This window comes from Ascaphus truei, chromosome 5, assembly GCF_040206685.1.
Source record: "Ascaphus truei isolate aAscTru1 chromosome 5, aAscTru1.hap1, whole genome shotgun sequence".
NCBI classification, from domain to species: Eukaryota; Metazoa; Chordata; class Amphibia; order Anura; family Ascaphidae; genus Ascaphus; species Ascaphus truei.
The window spans coordinates 35,413,116-35,440,463 of record NC_134487.1 but is presented as its reverse complement, the minus strand read 5'-3'; the positions used below and the strand labels follow the sequence as shown (position 1 = coordinate 35,440,463).

At 44.0% G+C, this 27,348-nt stretch overlaps 1 protein-coding gene and 1 long non-coding RNA gene across 16 annotated transcripts in view; one reads left to right on the top strand and one right to left on the bottom strand.

The window, feature by feature from the left end:
* The window catches only part of MAGI2 (membrane associated guanylate kinase, WW and PDZ domain containing 2), a 1,068,715-nt gene that overhangs the window by 607,699 nt on the left and 433,668 nt on the right, over positions 1–27,348 (bottom strand). The window contains exon 1 of one of the 15 annotated variants that reach the window (XM_075599595.1): positions 1,615–1,877. The exons of the other annotated variants lie outside the window; for them this stretch is intronic. The gene's annotated coding sequence lies outside the window, so the exon portion shown is untranslated. Of the gene's footprint in view, positions 1–1,614; positions 1,878–27,348 lie in introns of those variants that run through there. 15 annotated transcript variants of the gene reach the window in all.
* LOC142494911 (uncharacterized) lies at positions 1,886–7,219 on the top strand. The gene is made up of 3 exons (XR_012801606.1): positions 1,886–2,317; positions 3,623–3,725; positions 7,038–7,219. It is a non-coding gene; the product is annotated as an uncharacterized LOC142494911 (long non-coding RNA).

The following is a 27,348-nucleotide window of genomic DNA, read 5'->3' as shown; positions in this document are numbered from 1 at the left end:
AAGCTGTTGCAGTTCACCCTGAATCTCATTTGCACAAAACAGTTGTGATCTACAGTCCAGACCATGCTGCGATGATACAGGACATGTATCATGGTGACACCGTATAGTATATACTGCGCAAGTGTTGCCCGTTGAATGCTATGTAACAAATATATATACGATATGTGGGGATATTGGTATGGGCAATGGTGCAGGTCACCTCTGCATATTGTACCATTCATTGCACGACCGTGATTAATACGCTGTGTGTTTATATAACCACATCATCGTTTTCTATGTCGTGCGCTTTCTCTGAAGCAATGCCTTTAAATAAAGCTATAACTTTACTACTTCCGCTCCTAATCCGTGTTAGTGAAACATGCCCTTGTCTACGGTTCATGTTAAGTAGCCACAACTGACAGTACCAAATAGAGATTTAATAGCTAGTGAACTGAAATGAACCACGAGTCAGTCGCTGTCAGCATAGTGCTATGAACAAACAATAATTCAGATCAAAATAAAAGGGCACTGGGAGACCCTATCCTTGGAACTCCATAAGAGTCATCAAGCCAATTTTTCAATAGGTGAGAAAGGGAGCACAGATGCTAGTGAATTGTCACACTGCATCTCAATTTGGCCAACAGGGACCCAGCCAGTCACCTCTCGTGTCAATGTGTAACCCTTTCACTACCACCGCTGCCTGCTTTGGCATAGCTGCTCCATCCCTTAAGGACAGTTCTTTAACCCCTTCACTGCCAGCAGGGACTGCAATGTTGTGTAAAGCAGTCGATTGAAGGGGGTCCTCTCGTGTCCGATTGATTGCTTTCGATAATACGTCCGGGCTATTTTCATGCAGTCTTTGCAAATGCACGGATCTGCATCCTATTACAGCTGAAACGTGCTGCATACCGCCGGTGCCATTTAAATAGCAGATTCCTGACCATATGACAATGAGTAAAAAAATTAAAAAAAATGTTCCCCTTCTTCACATCCTCTGCTGCTCACAACTCAAAGCAATCCACTGACTGGGGGCAGAAAGGTGAAAGGCAAGTGCAGGGCTTCTTTGTTATTTAAGTCAGGGAAAACCTGCTGTTTAGCAGAAACAACAACGTTCAATGAAAGCAACACTTAATGGGCTTTACAACTCATTTTTGGATAAATGAATGCTTACCCTGAGCCCTTATACAGAATAACTACATATACTTCTTAATTTTACATAAAACTGCTCATCATTGCCTAATAGTATCATCAAAAATAATGCCAATATACAACACGAGAAGTCTTGTGCACATTACCTTTTATCCTACTAGAAGCTTGCATTGTTCATTTTATAACACAATTAATAAAATCTACATTTGTCAAGCAGCAAGCTCTTTCTGCAAAGCCCGAGCATTGTTCACTAGGGTCTAAAAGATGTCAAATCCTATTCAGAAAAGAAAAAAAAATTAAATAATGCACAGCTATTCCAAAAGGGGGCTAAAGCTCAAGTTTGGGTTTACATCTGGTTCACTATGAAATTGGCTCTTATGGTTTGGTTATATTGAAATAACAATCCTACATCTCAGTACAGCACACAGCGATATGCACTACACTGCCAGCCGGAAAAGCAGACATGAAGAATCTGCTTTCTCCTACCTTTTTTATGATCCTCAGCCAGTCGGTCATCCTGAATTCTTTAAGCCACCTGTACTGATCCAACACATTGCTGACGGGAGAAAAAAGGCTTTTCTCCCCGACAGAATACGGCTCAGCTGTGCTTTGTGTTTTTATTTCAGCGGATGGCTAGAATTTTCTGCACAAGCCAGACACAGCCACACGAAAACTGCAGCTGAGATCCTTTTCTCCCCTCCCTTTAAAAGATGAAGCGAGTCACTGCTACCCTCAGTCTCTCCCTGTCTGTTCTTGCTGTCTCTCCCTCTCTTCCCCCCCCCCCCTCTCCAACCCAAACTCAGTGCGGCTCATTTACATTTCTCAGCCTGACGACCCTTTCGACATCTTCCCTTCTGTGATGCTGTAAGGATTCCCGAGGAAAATGAGGCATTACCAGGTGTCGATGCTGGCGACCTTTCTCTGAGCAACGGCAACAGCAGAAAAGCTGATTACAGTGGAATTAAAAACATTCCCATTTACATGGGGTGGGGGGGGGGGACACCCCATAATATAAACTCCCGCTCAGAGGAAATTATTAGGCTTTTTCATGCTGCTTAAATTCTGTCTAGGACATTTGGTTGCGGACATTACGCCGCGACCAAATTGCCCGCCAGCACTTCGCCACAACTCTCTGCGCCGCCGGAAGCTACCGCTTTCGCCGCTGAGCACTTTGCCGCCGGACACTAAGGTAAGTAAACCCCATAAACTAAAACCCCTTACCCTAAAATCCTCTACCTTAAGCCCTTACCCTAAAACCCCTCTAACCTAACCACTAAACCCCTTAAAATGAACCCCTACCCATAAACCCTTAAATGAACCCCCTAACCTAACCGCTAAAACCCTTAATTTAACCCCCTACCCTAACCAATAATAAACTCACCTTCAAAGCGGCCGGCGGAGGTTCCAGCAGAGAATCGGCTTGCGGCAAAGCGGCGGTGGCCACTTGGTTGCGACGACATGGTCACAACCAAAATGTCCCATTCTGCTTAAATTCCCCCCCCCGTGACTTGACAACAATTAATAGCAAAGCTGCTGTAGAAGCGGATAAAGTATCTTTCATGCGCTCACTTTAATTCAGAAGAAAAACATTTGAAGAATGTGATCTTCTCATAGACGAATCAGCGCTTCTCGTTCCAGGCAAAGAGACGTTTGGTATCGTCTACAGCCCAGTCCTATCCCACATCTATGAGACATTATCGCTTAAGTGAAATGGAGGGGGAAGGGCTGGAGGTCAACATTTTAATTTAACTTTTGACCCTACTGTGTATCAGCTTGTGAGTTGGGGCAGTGTCAACTGGAGCACTACGGAGTGGGAGAGAATATGGGTATATATGTTACATTACTGTGCTGTATTTTCCCTATTCTTGGTATAAACTTCCAGGCTCGCGGTTTGTGTTAAACAGAAAGGAGCAGTTCTGTCTACTCGTTTTTTTGTTTTAGTGCCTATTTACAGTGTAACAACTGAACTGTCCCCCCCCCTGACCCAAACAACACTATTTCTGTGAACCCCCTCGATTCCTGAGATACCAGGTTTAAATCTCCTTCAGGGGAAACAAAATGGTTGCCAGATAGCAAGCTGCAACATTAGTGGTTGTGGCTTCCTATTGGATGGACATTTAAGTTCCCTTTAACAACCAGGAAGTAATACCGGTAACTTCACCAGTAAATATCTGGGGACCCAAAAGGTCCCTGAGCTAAAAATAGCACAGTTCGGATTCTTACAGGTCACACAGCTGCAAGAGAAATATGGTGAAGAGCTTTAACAAACATTCCTTTGCCACTTTATCTCACCGTATATTTTATATACAGTATGTGCATTCAGGCATGTATATGGTTAATGTCATTTCTAAACAAACAAAAAACTTTTGACAAAGTTGTATGTGGTGGTATTTGGTACATCTGGAAGTCTTGAAAATAGGTTGCTAAAAATATACGTAAGTAATGACAGACATTAACAACGCTTCCAAGATCATTTTTTTTTTTGGGTTCGCAGCTGCATCAAATATACACAAACTTAATCGAGGTTGTTGCATTCGATGCAAATTTTTAGCCATAGAGATTGAGGCCAAGACAGAGATGAATATGTGTCTGGATATGTAAGTATATATGTATGTAAGAATATGTATCTGAATATGTCTGTGTATATATACACACTGGTATATGTATGTAAGAATATATCTGAATGTATGTAAGAATATGTATCTGAATGTCAGTATATATATATGTATGTGAGAATATGTATCTGAATATGTCAGTGTATACTGTATATACACACCGGTATATGTATGTAAGAATATATCTGAAGGTATGTAAGAATATGTATCTGAATGTCAGTATATATATATATGTATGTAAGACTATGTATCTGAATATGTCAGTGTATATATACACACCGGTATATGTATGTAAGAATATATCTGAATGTATGTAAGAATATGTATCTGAATGTCAGTATATATATATATATATATATATATATATATATATATATATATATATGTATGTATGTATGTAAGAATATGTATCTGGAATATGCAACTGTCACAAACCGGGACAAATTGCGTAATTTTTGACTCTGCATTACTCTGCATGAATGTATCAAGGTGCTCTGCCCTGTGCCTTCCCCCAAGGTTCTCTGCTTCATGCCTTCCCCCAAGGTGTTCTGCTCATGCTTTCCCCTTAGGTCCTCTACTCCATGCCTTTACACAATTTTCCCTGCCCCATGCCTTCCCTCAAACTGCTCTGCCCCATGCCTTTCCCCACGGTGCTCTGCTCTGTGCCTTCCCCCAAGCTGCTCTGCTCCATGCCTTCCCTCAAACTGCTCTGCTCCATGCCTTCCCTCAAACTGCTCTGCCCCATGCCTTCCCTCAAACTGCTCTGCCCCATGCCTTTCCCCACGGTGCTCTGCTCTGTGCCTTCCCCCAAGCTGCTCTGCTCCATGCCTTCCCTCAAACTGCTCTGCTCCATGCCTTCCCTCAAACTGCTCTGCCCCATGCCTTCCCTCAAACTGCTCTGCCCCATGCCTTCCCCCACGGTGCTCTGCTCTGTGCCTTCCCCCAAGCTGCTCTGCTCCATGCCTTCCCTCAAACTGCTCTGCTCCATGCCTTCCCTCAAACTGCTCTGCTCCATGCCTTCCCTCAAACTGCTCTGCCCCATGCCTTCCCTCAAACTGCTCTGCCCCATGCCTTCCCCCACGGTGCTCTGCTCTGTGCCTTCCCCCAAGCTGCTCTGCTCCATGCCTTCCCTCAAACTGCTCTGCTCCATGCCTTCCCTCAAACTGCTCTGCTCCATGCCTTCCCTCAAACTGCTCTGCTCCTTGCCTTCCCCCAAGATGCTTTGTTCCATGCCTTCCCCAAAAGGTGCTTTGCTCCATGCCTTCCCCCAAGGTGCTCTGCTCCATGCCTTCTCCCAAGGTGCTCTGCTCCATGCCTTACTCCAAGATGCTCTGCTCCATGCCTTCTCCCAAGATGGTCTGCTCTATGCCTCACCCCCACCCCCAAGGTGCTCTGCTCCATGCCTTCCACTAATGTGCTCTGCTCCATGCCTTCCCCTAAGGTGCTCTGCTCCATGCCTTTCCTTAAGGTGCTCTGCTCCATGTCTTTCATAAAGGTGCTCTGCTCCATGCCTTCCCCCATGGTGCTCTGCTCCATGCCTCCCCCCCAAGGTGCTCTGCTAGATGCCTTCCCCCAAGATGCTCTGCTCCATGACTTCCCCCAAATGCTCTGCTCTATGCCTCCCCCTCCCCCAAGGTGCTCTACTCCATGCCTTCCCCTAAGGTGCTCTGCTCCATGCCTTTCCTTAAGGTGCTCTCCTCCATGTTTGTTCGACATTTCGCGCAAATTGCACCATTTCTGATACACGTCCCCATGAGCTGGTTGTGTTTTTTGGCATAAGGAAACAATGACTGACAAAGCTGAAACATTGTGTATTTCTTGGTATAATACTACATCAGATACAACATCTCCTCCCCACTGACTATAATGAATATGCTCAATTACGCACAAGACGCTATGGTTGCCAAATTGATACAAACGATATCGCTAAATTGATATGTTCAGAATGTATTTCTTATCCCTTCCATAATAATACAGCAGTTCCAGTAATGTGAGATATGCGTCCTTACCAAAATACACAAAGCGAGAATCAGTGCTGTAGTGCAGTTTTCTGTTTCTTACGACTCCTAATATATTTTTAAGGGAAATTACAAATGGCCTATTCTGCCAAATGTCAGAAGGAATGGGATCAACATGTTGTATTTACTGGGCTATGAAATTGAAGCTAGAATTGTAATCAATTGGTGAAGCAAAAGTTTATTGGCTGTTAAAACCCAATGAACCCAGCTACTTAATTTCAATCCCTGATGATTTGTCATAATTTCACATGCTTAACCTCTGAAAATCAGAATGAAATATCGCTATAATGTAAGATTTCTGCTTTTCATCATTTTCTCATTGTCTTTCAAATACAGCAATGCATGTACTGTACAGTATACAGACCAGTTTGGCTCATTTGTATAACAAGAAATGAGCAAAAGTTCAACAGGATTAGTGATAAATATTATGTGAGTGGTATCACCTCATATGCCACATATACCTGTACATCAGTTTCATCCAAATAATGTTTCATCAACCTAATCCCGCCCACTGATCGTATAGGTCTACGCATTAATCAGACACTAGGTATGGCCCAGTGTAGAACAAAGGATGCTTGCGTTACTATGGTCCCCATTCCGTATGCAGTTAACCCAATCCCCAGTGCCGGAGGAGAGTATAGATCTATTCAGATGAATAGCACAGTATGTAAATAAGGGACCTATCATTCCCAAAGAACAAAGGAATCTATGGCCTTTATTTAATATGCATGTAAAGCTGCTTTGGAGAGCCAGAGAAGATATCAAATTCACAACATATTGAGTAAGTACAGTGTAAGCAAGGAAAGCAAGTATTTGTCAGGATCGGGCTTAGGTCCCGCCCCCGTGGTGCATCCCGCGGCGTCACAAGTGACGCACGTCAAGAACAACCAGCGCGCAGGCGCCGCACCACCTGAAAGGGAGACACCAGGCACTGCTCCCGGACTCCGCCTTCGTGACGACACGGGCAGCGCGCGTCACGCACACCATCGATGCGCAAACGCCTCGCGGCCACAGGCAAGCAATGGGTTAATACCCTCATCAGCTGCCCCACACCTGTAGTGCATTTCCCCTCGGCCTATAAAATGGACAGCATACGTCTGATGATGGATTTCTCTCAGCCTCCTGCTGCTTCACCATTGACTGCTTCTGCTATATATGCTCAGCCAGCCCTCTGGCAAAGTGGCTGAGCATAATTCTTGTTAATGTTTCGTGTGCTTACCTCTATGCTTCCTATTGGCCTACCTTGTCTTGTCTCGCTTCTTATTTTTGACCACAGCTTGTACCTGGACCTCTACCCTCTCTGACCCCTTGACCACTGCTACAGATACGACGATTCTACCTTCTCTCCTCCTCGACCCCGGCTACGGGCTACGACTATTCTACCTTCTCTACTCCTACACCATGGCGAGTATTAATACCACCCAGACCTCTCCTAACCTGACCCGGCTACTTGACCATTACCTGTACTCTGGATGCGGTCACGCGGTTATAGGTCGGTGTAAGTAGACTAGCAGTGAGCGCAAAAAAAGAAAGAAAATAAATGTTGATAAAAATGAATGTGTCTTTAATGACTCAAGGGTGAATATGCGATGGATGCAGGAAGGAAAAGGGAATGGAAATGAGGATGGAGGGTGGTTCAAATTGTGGTGGAAAATAGCTTAGATCATAACACTCACACGGCCATGTGTGTGTGGCTGGTATATCTGTAGCAGAATCTTTCGAGATCTTTTGCTAAATGGGCTTCCACTCTTTTCATATGGCAGGAGAACCTGATGAAGCATCACGTATGCGAAACGTGTTGTTCCCGTGGAAGAATCTTGACTGCTGTCGGCCACTGTCGTTCCAGGAAGCAGCCTGTCTACAGTCCCGCGATCCGGACGCAGAATCAGGAATCCACTGTAGCAGGAGGCTGAAAGAAACGCCGGCGAGCCTAAACAAGCATTACTGACTGTAAGTGTACAGATACTTACTTGTTTTTAATAATAAATTGTTTATTTATCGATCCGTATTATCCTTCTTCCGTCCACCGACCCCACACCGAGGGGACGCAGGGAGACAGAGGACAACCCCAGCCTGCCAAGATTGGCCCAATGTGATGGGCGGTCACTCACATACGGCCATGTGAGTGGTATTTATATATTTATTTTTCTATCCATCCACATTTCCCACACGTTTTTCGGGCACCAATTCCAGCTATCTCTTTGTTTCTCGTCCATACACGGAAGCAACGAAGAGACCCGGTGCCATATGAAGAGTGTTCAAGAGTGAAGAGAAGAAGTTGCCCATTCAGCAACATATCTAGAAAAATTCTGCTACAGATATACCAGCCACTCAGACATGACCGTGTGAGTGTTATGATCTTAGCTATTTTCCACCACAATTTGAACCACCCTCCATCACCATTCCCATTCCCTTTCTGCATCAATCACATATTCACCTTTGAGTCATTAAAGACACATTCATTTTTATCAACTTTTATTTTCTTTCTTTTTTGTGCTCACTGCTATTCTACTTACACCTACCGTACGAGGATCCAGGGAAGGTCCTTTTCCAGTTGAGCAGCAGCAAAAGTCTGTGGCCAGTATATTTCTAATACCTTTGGTCTATACTTTTGGTTCATTCTATGTTTCTCCTTCTCTAATTTAGAGTGGACGTAATATCTTTTACGTATATCCCATACGATATAGGGAGCGCCCCAGACACTCTTGTTCTTGGGTTATAGGTCGTTGGCTACTAACATCCCCACCTCAGCCTCGTGGTCTCGTCCAGTTTGTGGTGAGCGCACGACACAGTATTTTAGTGCATGGACATTTTTTATTCAACTTATCTTTTTCACTGCATCAATCTTCCTAATCAAGAACTCTTAGACTGGACGCAGTTCGTTAGCCAGAAAAGGGTCATAAAACCTTAGACGTGGCAGAGAAACGTTGAATTTGATGCATCCCATTACAAACTGGGCATCGCACAACTCCTCAGATCTCCTATTCACAAGAGGTAAGATAGGTACAATGTTTCTTAATACATTGACACAAAGGGATGAAATACCTCTTTCAGCATCATTGTAGTGTAAAAATTGCCTTGAGCGTACTGTAGTATTGGCAGGTTACATTCAATGGCAGTATCTATGTGAAGTAGATGGGTTTTCAATACAGAACTGTATTGGCCATTTAGTGAAAGCTCCCTTTGCTGGTTTCTTATACAAACTTTGCTAAATATGTTACATTCTACTATATTCTTAGGTGTTAACTACTTCAACATCAGCCCTTCATTGTTCACTCACATTAATATGCTGGAATGTAGTATCACTTGGGTATACTGTGTAAGAAACTATTTTGTAACATATAAATCAGTTATAAAAAGAACACATCAACACCTGGGACTTATCACAAGATATTATATTGTACATGTAATTCCATAAGTTTTCTATACAAGTTCAAGAAAATATTCTCTACCAAACAGCACATTTCAAATATTCGGTGAAGAGCAGCATGTCACATTGTCACACAATAAAATTATTTCTATTCCCTCGTAAAGAAATACCAGAAGAGCTCTGTGTATATAAATGCTCATTATGGAATTTTTATTGGTAATTGAGACGAAAGCAGCAGAATATGATTGACCCTATGGCCTCAGGACCATGTGACCCGATTGATCACATGACCTGACCTGCCACCCCATGTCAGGCAAGGAAGATACAGTAAAACACTCCTCCTCTCAGAGAGAGGAGGTGCAATCAGTCCAAGACATGAGCAAAATAAGTTGGATGTTTAGGGAAAACAACTACTGTATAAAGACCCAAAAGAAAAAAAGGCTCATTCAAACAGTAATCATTATCTCTAAAAAAACAGAATGTAGTAATCTTATAACTTTCCTCAGTTAGGTACAGTACAATGTTGTGGGTGTAGGAGTTTGAGCTAGCTGGGAATGTGTGTTAATCCATTTCTGACTGGTAACAGTTGTATGGAGGTAGGTGGCACCTCCCCCCAGAGCTCACGCCTCCTCACCTTTTTAACTTGGGAGGTCTTTTCACTTTGCTGCAAGAACAGGACCTACTATGGTTCTTTCCCCTCTGTTAGGAAGCAGGCTTCTCATACCCACTCCTTACCTCTGCCTGGGACTGCTCCTGCTCTCCCTTCCTCCTCCCAGCGGTATCCCCTCCGCTGCCAGGCTCCGTGTTGGCCGAAGCTCACACATGCGGGTGCACCCCTGTCTTTTGTTGTTAAGTACAGTACAATGTTCTATTAGTATTGGTCATGAAGATGTATAGGTTCATAATAACTTGTGATACATACTATAGTTTTAATAGACCAACAAGCGAGGTCTACATTAATGTAATAGTATGTATATTTATATGTACGTACAGTATATCTTTATTTATATAGTGCCATTAATGTACTTAGCGCTTCACAGCTATAATACATGTGACATAATAATATAAAATTAGAAATAATACAAATAACCCATAATGGGAATAAGCACTTCAGATATACAAGTAACATTTGGAAAAGAAGTCCCTGCTCCGAAGAGCTTACAATCTAAGTGGTAAGTAGGAAGAACGTACAGAGACAGTAGGAAGGTGTTCTGGTAAGTGCGTCTGCAAGGGGCCAAGATCAATGTAAAAGTGTATAGTATCAGCCGTGGAGCTACCCATATGCATCGTTAAGGAGGTGTGTTTAAAGATTGTCTTAAGGGTGGATAGAGAGGGTGCTAGTCGTATATTGAGGGGAAGGGCATTCCAGAGGTGTGGGGCAGTCAGTGAGAAAGGTTTAAGGTGGGGTTTAAGGTGGGAGAAGTCTTTTGATACAAAAGCGGTAGAGTGAAGACATTCTTCAGCAGAATGCAAGAGTTGGGATGGTGTATAGCGAGAAATTAGGGCTGAGATGTAAGAAGGGGCAGAAGAGTGTAAAGCTTTAAAAGTGAGGAGAATTTTGTGCGTGATAGGGGATTAGATAGGAAGCCAGGAGAGGGATTTCAGCAGGAAAAATGCTGAGACAGATTTAGGAAAGAGTAGAGTGATTCTGGCAGCAGCGTTTAGGATAAATTGTACCGGAGCCGTGTGAGAGGCAGGAAGGCCGAACAGCAAGAGGTTACAATAGTTGAGATGGGAGAGAATAATGGCCTGTGTCAAAGTTCTCGCAGTAGAGCAGAGAGGAAAGTATAGAGAGGACACAGGTCTTCTCTTTATGTTTTTTGGGGTTAACAAAAGCAGTATAATCTGTGATATTAGTGATTGAGCACTTTGCAATAATGTTTTCAGCCTTAATACAGCTAGTCCTCGTTATCCAACGTTTCACTTTACAACGAATGGCATATCCAACGCTTTACAATGCAACCCATAAGATCGTTTTTCGACGCCGAAATGCGTAATACGATGCCTCAATGTGCTATCCAACGCTCGCCGCCACTGATTAACATGGGACTCACTTTACAACGGTTTCACTATACAACGCTACTTCCAGAACGGATTCCGTTGGATAACCGAGGGCTGCCTATACGCAAAACTAATAAATGTATTGTAACTTACGGAATGAACATTATAGATGCTGGATAATGTATTTTGTGGTAGATTGCTATATATTACAATGCCAAAACAAGTTGCAATCAGAACACTTCCGAAAATCTGACCACATTAATAATCCAACAGTCTCCCTTTAGTGATTCATATCTCCTCTTGTCCCACTAACTCTCACCTTTTCCTTCATTTTTAGTGAAACGTGATAATTATTATTTCTGGGTCACTATCCCCCATTGTACGTACTGTAGTAATTTTGCATTTTCTATTACTTAATTTCTTATTAGTGCTAATAATGCCAAGGAACATGGTAGTAGCACACAGCAGAGTCATACAGGGACAATAAAAGACTACTCCATCAAAACGTCTGTTAAAGGAACAGTCCTACGTATCGAGCAAAAAATAAACAAATAAATATTCAACTTATCAATGTAATTAGCACGAGAGAGAAAATCGATCTTAAAGTAAAACCTGAAAAATGAATGCACTTATTTTTACAGCATCCTCTGTATTTTGCATCTTATATGGTACTCAGGACAGCTGGCAGGGAGCGGAGCTGGGACAGCCGCAGCATGCCAGGCAGAGAGAGGAGGCCTGCCTGGCCTGAGGGTAAGGATGGCCTGATAAATAATTACTTTACACACAAAGAACAAAGCTGAATTGCAAGTTGATATGTATAGTCTAAGATTCACACTGTTTAGTCACAACAGGGATTGGATAAAGATTGTGTAGCACCCTTGTGGGATCCTAACTAATCTAAGGGGTTAACAGGGAGTTGGAGGGTTAATCCTAGTAGGGCACCTAGATTAATGTTGCAAGTTTTAATCAGGATGCAAGTGTTGCAAAACGTTTAGGCAGGCGCCTAAAAGTGCTCAAATAGTCACATTTTGAGGTGACTCACCAGCTAGTCTATTCTGTCCAGTGATTAAATTTGCAACAGACTAATGGCCCATCGGATTAACACAGCAGGAGTCTCTGCTGTGTGAATCCTACCAGGGTCTACCTGTCTGTAAGAGATGCGCAGTAAGAGAGAGGCTCAATCAGTGGCTCTACCTGTGCGTCTCTAACAGGCGATCGCGGGAGTTTAATTTAATGTTAATATTACAGTAATGTAGAAGGGGGTCTCCCTAGCTGAACCGCATTGATTTCAGGTCTGGGGACCCCCTACTTCCAGAGTTACAGGCCCCGTTATGGGGTGCCGGTATCCCCACCATGTTAAAATCTGGTGGGTCACGTGACCATGGGATTTTAACATTGCAGGAGATACTGGTACCCCATAACGGGGCCTGTATCTCGGGAAGTAGGGGGTCCCTGAGGCTGAAATCAACTTTATCCAGCTCAGAAGACCCCCTGCTCCCGCTCACTAGTATCAAACACATCCATGCCCCCCTCCAAAGAAAAAAATCATTAAAAATCAATGCATTACTTCCTGGTAAAACATTTTTATAAATATGTAGCCAAGTCCTCCGGTAACCCCTTTTTTTTTACCCTGGTGCTAGTGGGAGCTGCCAGGGCAGCCGTGTTGCCAGGGACTCCCGGAGGTATTGGTTTAGGGTGCCACCATGTTATGCGCGGTTCGCGCATGCGCAGTAGCGCGAGAGTTGCGGCGGCTCCTTGAGAGGGTTTGTGCACGTGCAGGAATAAGCGCGCGAAGAAGGACCAATCCTGGGCAGGCTCTGAACTGGGACTACAATTCCCATGACCCTCAGTAGAGTCACAGTGTGCCAGGCAGCCGATAGGGTTTGAGGGTTGCTGGCAGGCAGGAAAGGGACCACACTAGCCAGTGAGACCGGGGAAAGCAAGGGGAGAGGTGGTGTGTAGTGCAGGGGGTCAATGGCCCACTGCATAGGCCAGGAATTCCCCCTAGGCCCCAGTACAGGCCCTGAGTCACCACTAGCTTGTGGTACTGCAGGGAACAGCCCTAGATAGGGACATCATACCCTTTACTGATAGTAGCAGACAGGAACACAGTATATTCCTGCGCTACAAGGTGTTTGGTAGTTTGGGATCAAGCTACTGGACGCAATCAAGACTCGTGAGAGATCCTCTAGCAGTGAAGGATCACTTGAGAGAGACAATGCTGGATCGGCGGATCCTTTTCGAAGTAACAGCTACCGGATGCTGGGGCGGCCTGCAGGTATTATTATAAGTACACCAACACCGGTACCTGCAGGCACGGATCACGCCTTGGGGGAGGGTTCTTTAGGGACACTGAGGGTTGAGTGACCAAGGAACTGGTTCAGTACATTGGACATGGTGTGGGGTGCACACGGTGGTGGGGAGGGGACACTACTCCACGTTGGAGCGTGGCCAGAGCCACTGCTATACAGGTTGCCCACCCAAGGAATATTATATATTGTGTGTGTGCATTATATTGCTGTAAGGTTATTGCTATGTTATATATATGTATATGCTGTTCACTGTGTATATTTGATTCACGTATATCCATATGTTCCACACTTATATAGTAAAAAGGTTACAGAGTTATGGATTGTCATTGTTGTTCTTGTTCAGGGACATCTCACTTATTGGGGATCCTGGGCAAGTGGAGACGCTGCCAAGTTACTTATTGTTGCCCCACGCTCCCAGTTAGGGGAGGCTCAGATCTCTGTGAACCACACGTATATACAGCATCAGTAGACCTGTATAATAATAAGGAAAGAGGGCTACAAATAAAAGCGGTAAGTTACTATGGAACGGCTAAAAGTTTCAACTGTTATTAAAAATACCTATATCGGTCTGATTTAAAAGAATAAAAAGAAGAAAGGTTTCAATCCCTGTGCATTCAGCCTCTTAAACATGCAACTACCATTAGTTTACTTTGAAGATGCAGCCCCACCGTTTGCCAATTTGGCTTTCTCAAACTAACCGTGCTAAAGGAAAAGATTTGGTTTCTTTTATTTCTCTGGAAAATAATATCAAATTGCATTTCTTGTGTGATTACTGCTACTAAATGGCCATTCGTTTCATTACGTTTCATGGTAGTTGGTGCCTAGGAGCAGTCAGATCAGCTGGGTACCAGTTTCAAGTATCTAAATATGTGTCTTTATATTTAAAACGCTGCTGCAAGGCTTCATATAACTTTATTTTCTTTTAAAGTATTCTGTTTGACATTTTGGAGCTGCTTTGTTTATGTGTCTGCCATTTTTGTTCTTTTTCAAGTGCGGATTGAGATCTGCTTGCAGTGTTGCAGATGCAGCCACGAGTATCCGAACACTTGCCTTTGAAAATCTGGGGCAATCTCCCAGTAATGCTGCAACATTTCTGTGACATTTCTGCAGACAGACTAATGGCCCATCGGATTCAGTTTGAATGGGGCTGCCAGGGACCCCCGCTGTGTTAATCCGATGGGCCATTAGTCTGTCTGCAGAAATGTCACAGAAATGTTGCAGCATTACTGGGAGATTGCCCCAGATTTTCCCAGGCAGGTGTTCGGATACTCGTGGCTGTATCTGTATATGGTTTATAACATTCTGGACATTGCGGGGCAATGCATGTCTGGCATTTGAACCAATCAGAGAACAGGATTTCAGTATTCACTTTCTTTTTAACCTATGTTAAATTATAATGGCTTATTTAGTGAATTGGAAACCTTGGAGAAAGTAGCCGTGCCAAATAACACAGAACTCTGTACGGCTTAGCCCAGGGGTGGGCAACTCCAGTACTCAAGGGCCACCAACAGGTCAGGTTTTTTTTTTTTACTTATAATTTTTATTGATTTTTCAAAGAAAAGTTGTACCTATATCAGACTAATGGGATGGGGGGGGGTACAGAAATAAAAAGGAGGGGGAATGGGGGGGGGAGCCACAGCAACACAGGTGTGTGGAACATAGACATTTTTATCATATTTATACAGTTTGTATATGGGGAAACACGCAGAATACTTGAGGTACAGTACGGAATCTAACAACCAACTAAATTTGACATATACACTGCCCCCCGACTTGGAGCACAAAGAGCAGGAATGGTTAAATGTGATTATGGGTACACCGAACCTACGTCCACATGTGTGCGGCCAGTGTGGGAAATCCAGGGGAGCCAGATACTCTGAAACGTATGGCATGTGTCGTTCAGGAAACTAACAGGTCAGGTTTTAATGATTATCCATGTTGCAGCACAGGTGACTCTGATTGAGCCACCTGTGCTGAAGCAAAAAAAAAAAAATATATATATATATATATATATATATATATAACACACAGAGTTGGTGCCGCAATCAAAACCATCCCCCATAAATCAAAATAAATCACTAGGCCAGATGTAGGGGTTAAATTTACCCTCTGGCGGTGCTAAAAACCCAATATGATATACGAACACAAAAAGAAAAAAAAGAGGGTCTGTTGAAAGCACACGAAAAATATTTGAAAGTACAAAATGGATTTAATTAGCAATACAAAACACAAAAATAATATTAAAATATACCTAAACACATACTAAATGAACACTGCTGAACCAAAGAATATACAATAAAAATGTAGGGACCCAAAATATGTAACATGCAAAATACATAGGTATGATAATGCAAATCCAGGGGGAAATAATTTCCCCTGGAAATGCAATGGAGATCGGCCGATCAGCAACACATGATAATACAAATGACTGAAAAAAAACAATATCTACACAAACCCAAGTAAACACAGAAAAAAGAGCAACAATGAAAATATAATGAATGAATACCCTAGATGCTGTGTAGCCAGAAGGTGGTGGCTAAACCCTGGCAGTTATAATAAAGAGCCAGAGAAAGACAGAAAATAAATGTCTAAAATATGCAGAGGTGGGGTCCCCTCAAAGAATAAAATGTAAACAATGAGTCAGCAGAGAAAACAAGGGAGAAAAACATGAGAAAATAACTCCCTAATGCCAAAGCTAGGTGTTACTGATATAAGCTGTGGCAGACAAAATGATAGTGTCCCAAAGGCTACCGTGGAGCAAAGAAATGTACAGATACTTGCTATGACGCTGCACAAGACATCCAGAGGAGAAGGGGAGTCCAAGACCGAGGTAAGAGGCAATGCAAGCCCCCGGCATCCCGCGCACTGTAAGCATCAGGCAGCAATCATACAGCAGTCACAGAGACCGGACGAAACAGCATCAGCAGTTAAGCTCCAAACAACAAATCTACACAATTGGACTCGTGGGGGTGTATATATACTTCCTACCACACACCCAGAGCCCATCCCCTGAAGAAGTCAGTCTATCTGATGAAACGCGTAGGGAAGGTGTGCAGTGGACCTTCAGAAACGCTTACTTCAGATCTGCTTGGAATTCTACCGGTCCGGCATCCTCCGCCATCTTTGTGACGTCATCCGCTGGTCCGCGACATTCACCGTCCCCGGTGGGAACAAAAAAGCATCGGTTGGTGTACACCCGGGGAGAGACCATTGCGGAGGGCTGAACACATCAGTTCCTGCATACGGTGCACAGCAAAGTCAGCATACAGATCCAGAGGTGTCACGGAGCCAAAGACAGCAGTGAAGTAGCAGTTTTCCTGGTCCTTGGAGCATGAGTATATCTCATAAAATGCTTTTTATTGTTCTATGTTTGTGAGTTCATTTTTATTGAGATTTTTGGGTATTAAATATATCGAGTTTGCACAGTAATGCACTAGGAGTTGGCGCTTCTTTTCTTCTATATATATATATATATATATATATATATATATATATATATAAATATAGATATAAATATCCTTAAAACCTGCCATGCTGGTGGCCCTTGAGGACTGGATTTGTCTACCCCTGGCTTAGCCTATGCGCACAGTATAACGTTCAGCAGGTGACAAGACACAGCGACTGCTTCCCTGCTGAGCAGGGCCCAGTTCTTCTATGCTCTGCTCACTTGATATGACAGTGTTTGACAGGCAGGGCTTGTAAAATAGCAGAAAGGAAAGGTTTGACAGGAATGATAGGAACTTCAAAGCTTCCTTTTTTCCTTGCAAAACCACAAGACATTTTAATGTGCAGGTGTCACCTTGGGACTCCCTGGGGATCAATCTACCATTACGTCCAAGTTGTGTTTTAAATGATGATTTTTTAAAGCTGTTTTGCATTGAATATTTAAATGAATATAGAAACATTGAAATTGATGGTAGGCATGGAGCTTTTGGCATAACTAGTCTGTCCTTTTTCCTACAGAGAAGTAAAATCATGGATCACTGCATTATATACACTAGAAATCTGTCATGGCTCTTTATGAAATAAGACTTGGGCTTCAGAAAAATGATCCCATGCATACGTTGCGCATGTGGTCTCTGGTTATCTTACAGCAGCAATACTACTTTCCCCCAATGTTTTTTATTTTTATATGTAAAGCATGTGGTAATGTATAATTCTACATTCTTACTCAAACCGGCAATCGTTTGGTGCGCCTGTTATAAGTCTGTAAAAATCCTGATTGTGTGCCTAACAATGGCTGCTTCAGTCAGTGTAACTCAGCAGCTACAATGTATCCTTATATTACTAAGGTAACATATATTGTTACCGTTTGCAGCTCAAACTGACGAGAATATTAGCCGCAAATGATCACAAACATGAAAGTGTTGCAAAGATCTTGCACTGCTGGGGAAGTGTGTTTAAAACATGCTATATATAGGTCAAAGGATGCTTATGTAGCAAGGACTGGCTTCTAGCTATCAGTCTGCCCTCCCTGACAGTAAGTCCTGGTAAGAACAGGGCTGATAGGAGTAATCGTGGGTTTTCCACATTCATAGCAGCCTTCTTGAGTGACAAGGGAGGCGGTGGGACTAGGCCTGTGTTTGTTCAATCCTGCACTCAGACCTGGTACCTTCTTCCCTTGTACTTAAGGAGCTGCACTACCAAATTTAGTCAGTTTGTCTCTACCACTGAGAGAGACAGGTACTCTCACAAGTGCATATTGGCTGGGCGCTTACTGTCTCCTCCCCTAGGGGAGTGAGGAGGGACACCATACCATCAGGGAGTAAGGGAAGAGCAAGGGCTGCTGTGGGGGCCCTGTACCCACAGTGGATGTCCAGGGAACATCCTGAGGGTGAAGTCCCAAAGAAGTATATATTCGGTGTATGCTGTGCCTGCTGCAGAGTAAAGGGTTCATTCTTTCAATCATTCTTCTGCCTGAGACTGCAATCTATCAGGGGAAGTGGGGTGAGTTCTCCTGCGGGGATTGCCTTCACATCTGCTGGAGCCTGCAAAAGATGGAGGCATTGTACCCAAAGAGATAGAGATCCATGATGTGCCCCTGAAGCCTGTCCTGTTCTCCCCAACAACATCGACGGAGGCTCAGATCTACTGTAAGCCAGCAGGTATGCACCACACCACACCACGTAATGGTGAAATCTCCCAGAGGGTGGGGGAAACACCGCTACACTTAGTATTTTAAAACTCATTAAAAATGGCATTGAGTTGACTTTAAAAAAAAGAAAGATAAACACACAGTCACTATGATCTAATACTACAGAACTGATTTAATACAAACAAAAAACATACAAGATGTTTTGCCGCTTTAAACTGTACATTATTCTTGCAAATTGTCTCCCCTCTGGTTGCTTATTCTGAGGGAAAAGAAGAAATCTACAAGCAGAAAGTTAAAAAAAAAAAAAAAAAAAAGAATCAGAGCAAGTGGATTAGACACATGCTTCCTCCATAACAGAGTAATCCAGAATTGTGTCAGCAGGAGGCTGGAAAAGGCAGTCTGTGGTGCGGGATTAACAGACCTGCTATAGAGATGGTACAGCTGCTTTCAATTAAGTCATTTTAAAAGCAGCCCGCCTTTGCATTTCAGGTCTGGCTGCCTAAGCCAGGGGTGCTCAACCCCAGCCCGCAAGCACCCCCTCTTACTTCCCCCCCCCCCCACCCACCTAAGGTTTCCAGGATATCCCTGCTTCAGCACAGGTGGCACTCTGACGTCACATGACCCCGGGGTGTCATTTGACGCTCGTCGCAATGCGGTCACGTGACATCCCATCACGTGACCCCACTGCGTCATTTGACGCCGACAGGAAGGTAAGGGGGGCGAGAGCACAGCGGGAGTGGAGGCAGGGGGCGCAGCAACAGAAGTTTGCGCACCCCTGAATAATATGGAAAGTAAGTAAGAGTGTTGCTATCTTTCCATATTTTCAGCACAGAGAGTAGCAGGTCAGCAGCACAGAGAGAACAGACAGCTTTTGGCTTCATAAAGGAAGATTTTTGTAATGCGAAAATGTGGCTGTATATATACAATATTGCAGCCTTAATTGTCCTTCTGTAGAAATATGTCACCTCCATGAGTTGCTCTGCTACACCTTGTACTTCAGGAGAGACTTTTAGTTGAGATACTTTTGTGTTAAATGAGCAATCCCATCCGCTCGTTTTATTTTTCCCCATTTTTGGGGACAGGATGGGAACCAGAGGTCCTTGTACCTGAACTGTGCTATTTTCAGCTCTGGGCCCCCCTTGGTTCCCAGGAAATTCTGATGAAGGTATGGCATTTCAGTCGCCTCTAGCGTAAACAAATGGCTGTTTAAATCTTGCACATCCTGCAAGCCAATAGGAAGCAGCATACTTATCCGTTGCAGTTTCCTATTGGGCGGCCATTTAAAACCCAGTGCAAAACCAGGAAGTAACATCACTACATTTACCGGTAAGTATCTCGGGAAAATAACCCGGTCTAGCTCTGGGGATACCCTGGTTACTATCCTATATAAGAAAGGGGGTGGGGGCTGGTCAACATGGCAGAATTACTACTTTAACCCTCATGTAGTAACAAAGGAGGGAGAGCGGGTGTTAGTGGTATACCTTTCATTGGACCAACAAGTAATTGATATGATAGCAACCCGATGAAAAACCCTGAGAGGTAGGCTTGTAATATATCAACTAATTGTTGGTCTAATAAAATGTATCATACCATCTATTCCCTCTACGTCCTTTGTTATTACATGAAAGAAACGACCATGGATACCCACCATTCCTTTCTTACTTTAACCCTCGTGATATTTGATTTAAATCAAGCTATAACTTGGTAGATTTTTATTAGAACCTGGGTCTAACCTGCCAAGTTTGAATCTCGTTGAATTGGAGAGAAAAAGAATGAAAAATATGGGGTTTGGCCAAAAGATAAAACTATTAATTCCCCCCCTCACTTGTACCAAGAATGTTTTTTTTTTCTCGGCGGAACAAAAGTCACCACATGTGTAATCAGACTTACAAGCAAAGGATTCACACGTCTACATTTTAAAGGTGTAATACATTTTCACAAACATGGTTATACGCATTGTGTTCTCTCCCACATACTGTGTTATCACCACTTTTTCACTTACAATATATAATGTGTATAAATAACTCTTGGTACAAACCTGCAATCAGATAAAGGAATGCAGGCTGATTTAATTGTTTGCGAGTTAAACGACTCCGGTCTCCATTGTGTAAAATCATTCAAGACACGTCTACATAGTCTGAATATATAATATCCCTTTCTACTGTAGATAATTTCATATGTTTTTCATGTGATTTATGCTAAACGTTGGAACCCATATTTTGGATGATATAACATTTAAACATTAGGATAATAATAAGAATATGCACATTATAATATAATTAATATATTTGTATTTTTTTGTTCTTTTACATATAGGTTTTGTCTATTATATGATATAGTTTTGCTTTACCTGAGCCTGTATGCTTGTGTTGTTTGTTTTTGAGTATTGTATACTTGTTTTGTATTCTGTCACAATTAACAATGTTCAAAAATGTATATACTGTATATACCTCTGCATATTTCCTCAAATATAGATCTCATTTTTTTTATTCCGATATTTACGTCAGAATGTCTCTCTTCCTATTATTCTTCATGAGCTTTCATATACAGAAGCATTCAGTGAAACGGAAAAGATTCGACACTGTGACTGATGGAGAAGGAAACCATTGTGGTAGTTATTTTAAATGTGGCAAAGAAAATTTATATTTTCAATTTATTCCCCACTATTGATACTATTTGTGTTGCAACATAGACAAATATTTTCAATTTGTATAAGTACTTTCAATATCTTACAATGGTCTTTTAAAGCAGCAATGCCACATTTTTTTTTTGTGTTTGTTAATGGGTGTTCGGGGTGGATAGATATATCTGCGGATCATCTGCATAGAGATGATACCTAAAACCAAAAGAGTTGATGAGGTCACAAGGGATCGTGTTTAGAGAGGAAAAAAGGAGAGGCGCCAGAACAGAGTCCTTAGGTACACCAACATACAGATCAACAGACGATGAAGACATGTTGGCAACAGAGACCGTATGCGATGGGAGAGACATGATTAGAACCAGGACAGAGCTTTGTTGCGGATACAAAGAGAGCTTAGAATATGAAGGAGAAGAGGGTGATCAACAGTATCAAAGCCAGCAGAGAGAGAGAGTAGGATAGGTAGGGAAAAAGGACCATGGGATTTTGCTTCATGTAAATCATTGGCTACTTTAGTAAGCATAGTCTCTGTTGAGGGAGCTGTGTGAAAGCCAGATTGTAAGGGTTACAGGAAGGCATGGGAATTAAGAAAGTTGATCACGCGGGAAAACATGAGACGTTCTAGCAGTTTGAAGGCAAACGACAGGAGCGATACAGAGCGTAGTTAGTAAGGCACGTAGGGTCTAGGGTGTTTTTGAGAATAGGTGTGACCACTGCATGCTTAAAGGAGGAGTGGGGGCTAATACAGATGCATGTTCTGATAAGGTGTGAGGGAATGGGATAGAGGGGGAATGTGGTAGAGGGAGACAAAAAAAATCACCGTAGAAACTTCTAACTCTGCAACAAGAAAATGAGTCAAGAGTGGAAGAAGGAAGGTTTAGGTACTGTAGAATCAGAGAGGTGGGGAAGGGGACAGAAGGAATCTGATTGTGGATAGCACTTTACCCTCTTCTGGGAGAGAACCATATCTAATAAGCAGTCTTCTGCCATGAGACACCTTCTGGCACAGGAAGACAATATACTGTCAATTTAATTGAATAGGATGTAATGTATTCCAGCATCAAAGGTGCCTTATGGTAGAAACACTGCTTAGTAAATATGTCCCACTGTCTTTATCCTTTATAAGATTAGAAGTAATAACTCGTGACCAGGTCACTTTGTTATATTACTTCTCTCTCCTTCTGCTTTATTTGCTTCACCTTGTTTTTACTTGTGTGTTAGAAAACCTGTTTTTTTATTTAATCTCACCTTGCCTCAGCGACTCACAGCTAGTGCTGGGCAATTTTTTTCTGTGGTTTTCTAATCCCACACGGATTGTCCGGTTCCCTTTGAGCCGCAGATTTCCATGGACCAGTCTCAAAAAGTGACATCGACAATTTTTTTTTTAATCACTGACAATCCACGGTCGGATTAAACCCGAGGGGGGCGGAGAGAGAAATGTTTTCTGAGTACATTTGTTTACTTGGGTTGATATCAATCGTGCCCTGCAGCATGCTCATTTGGGGTGGGTAGCACTTTTCTAAAGGGGGCAACTCCTCCTCTGTGAATTTGCCCCTGCCATCTCCCGAGATAGTTACCGGTTCAGTTGCCGGCGTTTTTCGTCCCATTTGGTAAAATCAAAATAGCCACTAAATCGGTCTTGGTCTTGCAGGCCAATAGGAAGGTCCAATGTCGGGGGTGATGACGTTGCGGCTTCCTACTGGATGACAGCAGCAACCACAACAAGAATAGTAAGTATTTCATGAACCGTGGGCAGACCAGCTCCAGTTCGAATTCTGTAATAAAACATTGATTGGAATAATGGGGGGAATTGCTGCTTTAATTTAAGATTTAGTTACAATCTAATCCTTTCAATCTAGTCATGGGAACTGTAGAATTTGAGGGCTAATATTGTCTGAAGCATTACATTAAAAGGTCAGGAGCTCTGATTTTTATTATCATTTGTTTTGTGTAATGAGGTATGCTTTACGAGTAGCTGAATAAACAGAAATTATTACTGAAATCATTAGTTGTCCAATTACTGTCTTCAACTGAACCACTGATTGAGCTACCTGTGCTGAAGCAGGGATATCCTTAAAACCTCACCTGTAGGTGGCCCTTGAGGACTGGAGTTGGCTACTCCTGTCCTATTAAAATATCCGCAGCATTGAAGTGTCATTTAGAACATGAAATAAATGCACCGTTTAGATAGGACTCCCAACACCAGGCTAATAATACATGAGAAGTATTCTCTAGTGAAAATACAAAATGTGATGCGGTAAAATTAAAATACTCTCCCCACATGTAAAAATGAGCATTCGGGTTTCCAGGGAAAACTTCACAAATAAAACAGGAGGCTGTGAGCTCCCAGCCAGTTATGAATGTCTTTAAAGATTTAGTTTCAGGCTGTCTAGTTATGTTTGCAAATATACTTATAGCTGCATGGTTTCAGCAACTACTGTACACGCTATGCATGATTAAAAAATAATGCAGAAATGTTTTGAGAGGCAAACACCACAAATATTGTGTGTACAGTGTTCACTAAACAAACAAAATATATTGTGTGTGTGTGTACGTGCAAACATTTTGCCCAAATTTGTGAACTTTGCAAAATTGGCAGTTTTGTTGTTTTGCAAGTTTGCAAGCAGTTCTACAACTAGCAATCTCCACAGCTTGAAATCTGGGCTTTGCTGGAGGGGAGATAGAAGCTTTACTTCAGGGTAGAGCTTTTTCTGGTGAAACAGACGAACTGAATTTGGACAAGTTTGCACATCTCTATTTGTGTGTTTCGTTCTAGAAATGTTTTGAGACCTCATTGGTGTCTTCAGATGTTTGAAAAAGAACGTCCCCTGTGTCCTATTTTTATAACTGTGTAGCCTGGAGCTCCCGTGGCTCCTGGAGACCCCCCTCCCTTGTTCCAGCGCGGTCGCGGGTGCCGACGGACCCGAAGGCTGCTTCCAAGGGTGGCGGTCGGAGCAGGGAGCAGCGCGTCTTCCCCTGCATGCGGCCGGTTGCCGGGGACGCGATCGGGCCGTTGCTAATGCCGCGCTCGCGTCGCTAGGGTCCCGGCGGCTAGCGAAGAGGGCGTCGCCATTGAGGAGACTCGCGCATGCGCAGTGATCGTGCAGGCGCAGGTAAGGCCCCAGAGCTAGGGAGAAGTCGCGCGAGCGTGAGGCTAGTCAGGGAAAGGTTGAGGCAGCCCCAGAAAGCTTGCGCAGGCGCAGGACAGGAGATAGAAAGCCCGCGAAGCCCTAGCCTACCAGGGAAGGCTCTAGGTAGGGACTACGAGTCCCAGGAGCCCCTGTGCGCCCCACGTGACACCAGGGAGCCAATAGGGCTTAGGATCTCCAGGCAGGGAGAAAGATACATTTTCGCGGGCTTGCAGCATGACAGGCAGTTGGAGCCAGGGAGCTGTGAGGGAAGGAAGGGTGCGGGGAGCGAGTGCAGCTCCTGCACCCAGATAGGTACCCACACCCCAGGTAGGCCCCAACTCCCCACCAGATTAGTGGGTAATTGATCAGGGACGGCCCAAGATAGGGACGCGACCCTTAGTGTAAGTGTGCTGTCTTGTCAGGGTCACGGCTGTCAGTGCCGTGAGGTCTGACAGGCAGGCGCAGTGTTAGTGCAGTACATTAGCTGCAGGTAGCGAGTAGGTAGTAACGCGTTATAGCAAGTGCTGCGAGTACTAATAGATAATTAGTTAGAGTCAGGACCGGGAAGAGCTAGGGGGATGGGATAGGCCATTAACCCCTTAGGTCCCAGGTAGGTCCTCATTCCCCAGCTTGTGATTCTACAGGGACAGGCCCTAGGTTAGGGACCGTGTCATGTAGTGCCAGTGATAGACAGGGACACAGCGGCTGCTGCGCTCCACGAGAGACGACTTGGGCTCAAGTCGGTACCCAGAGACAAGAGACTATCTCCAGGGTGGGATCGCCCCTGGGAGACCACAAGCAAGGATTCATCGGACCGGATCAGACGGGATCACAGAACGACGGATCCTTTGTGAAGCTGTTGTGGTTCCGAGCACCGGAGTGCTCGGCAGGTACTATCAAATACATAAGTGCACCAACGGGCCCTTAGTATAATAGTGACTGAGCAGTCACCCATTGCCTCTCTCTGCAAGAGTGCGGGACATTGGGTGGAGTTTCTAGGGACACTGGGTGGGATCACCTGGTGTTGGGGAAGCGTCCTGCGCGGCGCAGTTAGTGTCTCCTCTAGAGATGGACACCGGTTATTATGGTATTGACATGATATGTTGCCTTGCATGTTAGTAAAAGACATTGGTTATTATACATACAGTGTATGTGATTATTGTATTTGTCCTGCGAGGAACTACTCCCCCTCTGGTGGGAGCCATCGCAGGTGGAGGCGCTGCACCGAGTAAGTGGTTACTCATAGTATCTTATAATTGCCCCAGGTTCCCCTTGGCGGAAGCTCAGCCCTCCTGTGAGCCAACAGGTAACGCATCACACACCTGGTAACACCGTATGTTCCTTGCACCCACAATATATCTGCGATTGGGTGGGGGGGGAATACCCGTTACACCTGTAAAGTTACTGAGTTGTAACCTTCAATAGCGAAGAGAAGCTGTGGACCCATTGGGATCGGTTGCTACAACCAAGAGTAAAATGTTGTCAAGACACAATTTAAATGTAAGGGACAATTAATTAACCATCTTGACCTTTGGGAGCTATGTCGCCTGTCCATCAAGACAGTAAGTTTATTAAAGCAATTTCCAATTTTCCTGACTAATTTTCTAACAAACTAATGCAGACTAGTATTATCTGTTCTGCAATAGCTAAGCTGCCGGCAGATATTAATGAAAAGTGGTTTCTAACACATCATTATGATACAGCCTATTCCGGCATTTTCATAACCTCCATAGAATCAGGTTAACATGGGATGCTTCATATACTACACGTAGAAATTATCCAAACGTCATGCTAACCCAAGAAGCCTCTTGAAAGCAATGCACTACTACAGAAATTTAAACACACAGAATCTGTTTGACACAGTAAAATCATTGCTTTGTATTAGAGCAGAAAGAAAATATAGTATTACTGTGCTTTTTGTTTTTTTGCAGGGTGCTACTGCAACTAAAGGGTGCTACTAAAGGGTTCCCTTTTTACCTTCTGGCCTGCGGTAGGGGGACGGTTACAGGAGCGATCAGGTGCATCCGGTGTGGGCTGCGGTCAATTAGGGAGTTGCTTAGGCGCTCAGGAGCTCCGGGGCAGACCGGGGATCAGGCGACGGCCATGTTTGTCCTCGCGCATGTGCGGGGCACATGTTGCACATGCGCAGGGAGGCCAAGGTCCCGACGGCCACTGGGAAGCTTGCACATGCGCAGTACTGATGTGCGCATGCGCAGAAGCCCTACAGTAGAGGCGGCCATCTTGAGACATGCTCCACAGGGGAACCACGGGTCCCATAGTTCTTAGCAGCGTTGTACCACGTTGACAGTGTTAGCCAATAGGGTTCCTTGGATCTCCGGAGGCAATATTGATACATTTGGCGTGCTCATGACCTCGCGCTCTGTTGGGAGCAGGACGGCGACAGAGAAGGTAGTGTCCAGGGAGCAGTGCTTCCCTGGACAAGGCTGAGAGTTGCCCCCCAGGCCCCAACCATTATCAGTTTGTGGCTGCTACAGAAAAAGGGCCCCAGATAGGGGCATTTCCACCATTGTCTTACCAGTGTTAGGCACCAGTGACAAGACACTGCGCGGTGACTTTCGGTCTGTGGTCTGGGACCAGACCACCAGCTAACTAAGAGACTCTTACGGTGAGACCCTCCAGCGGGTGTTTACCCCACGCAGAGGCGGCCGCCTTCGTGGACGGACCGGACAGATCTACATTGGTGGATCAGATGGATCCTTTGTGTTATTCGGCGGTACCCAGGTACTGGAGTGCCCGGGGAAGTAAAAGTGGACTAACGGTCCTCAGGGGTAGCGCTACTCCCTACACTTTGGGTGGGGACTGACATTGGGGAAGGACACAAGGGATATTGGCGCCAAGCACCCTATGTTCTTTGGGGACACTCACCCTGTGTTATCGTACTGTGTGTGTTATTGTGTTATACTGTGTGGTACCGGTTGCCGTTACACTATATTCAGTAAACCCCGTTATTATATACTTCAGTGTGTGGTTACTATTGTTATTGGTTCCTGAGAGGGGTTATCCTACTGTGCTGGGATCC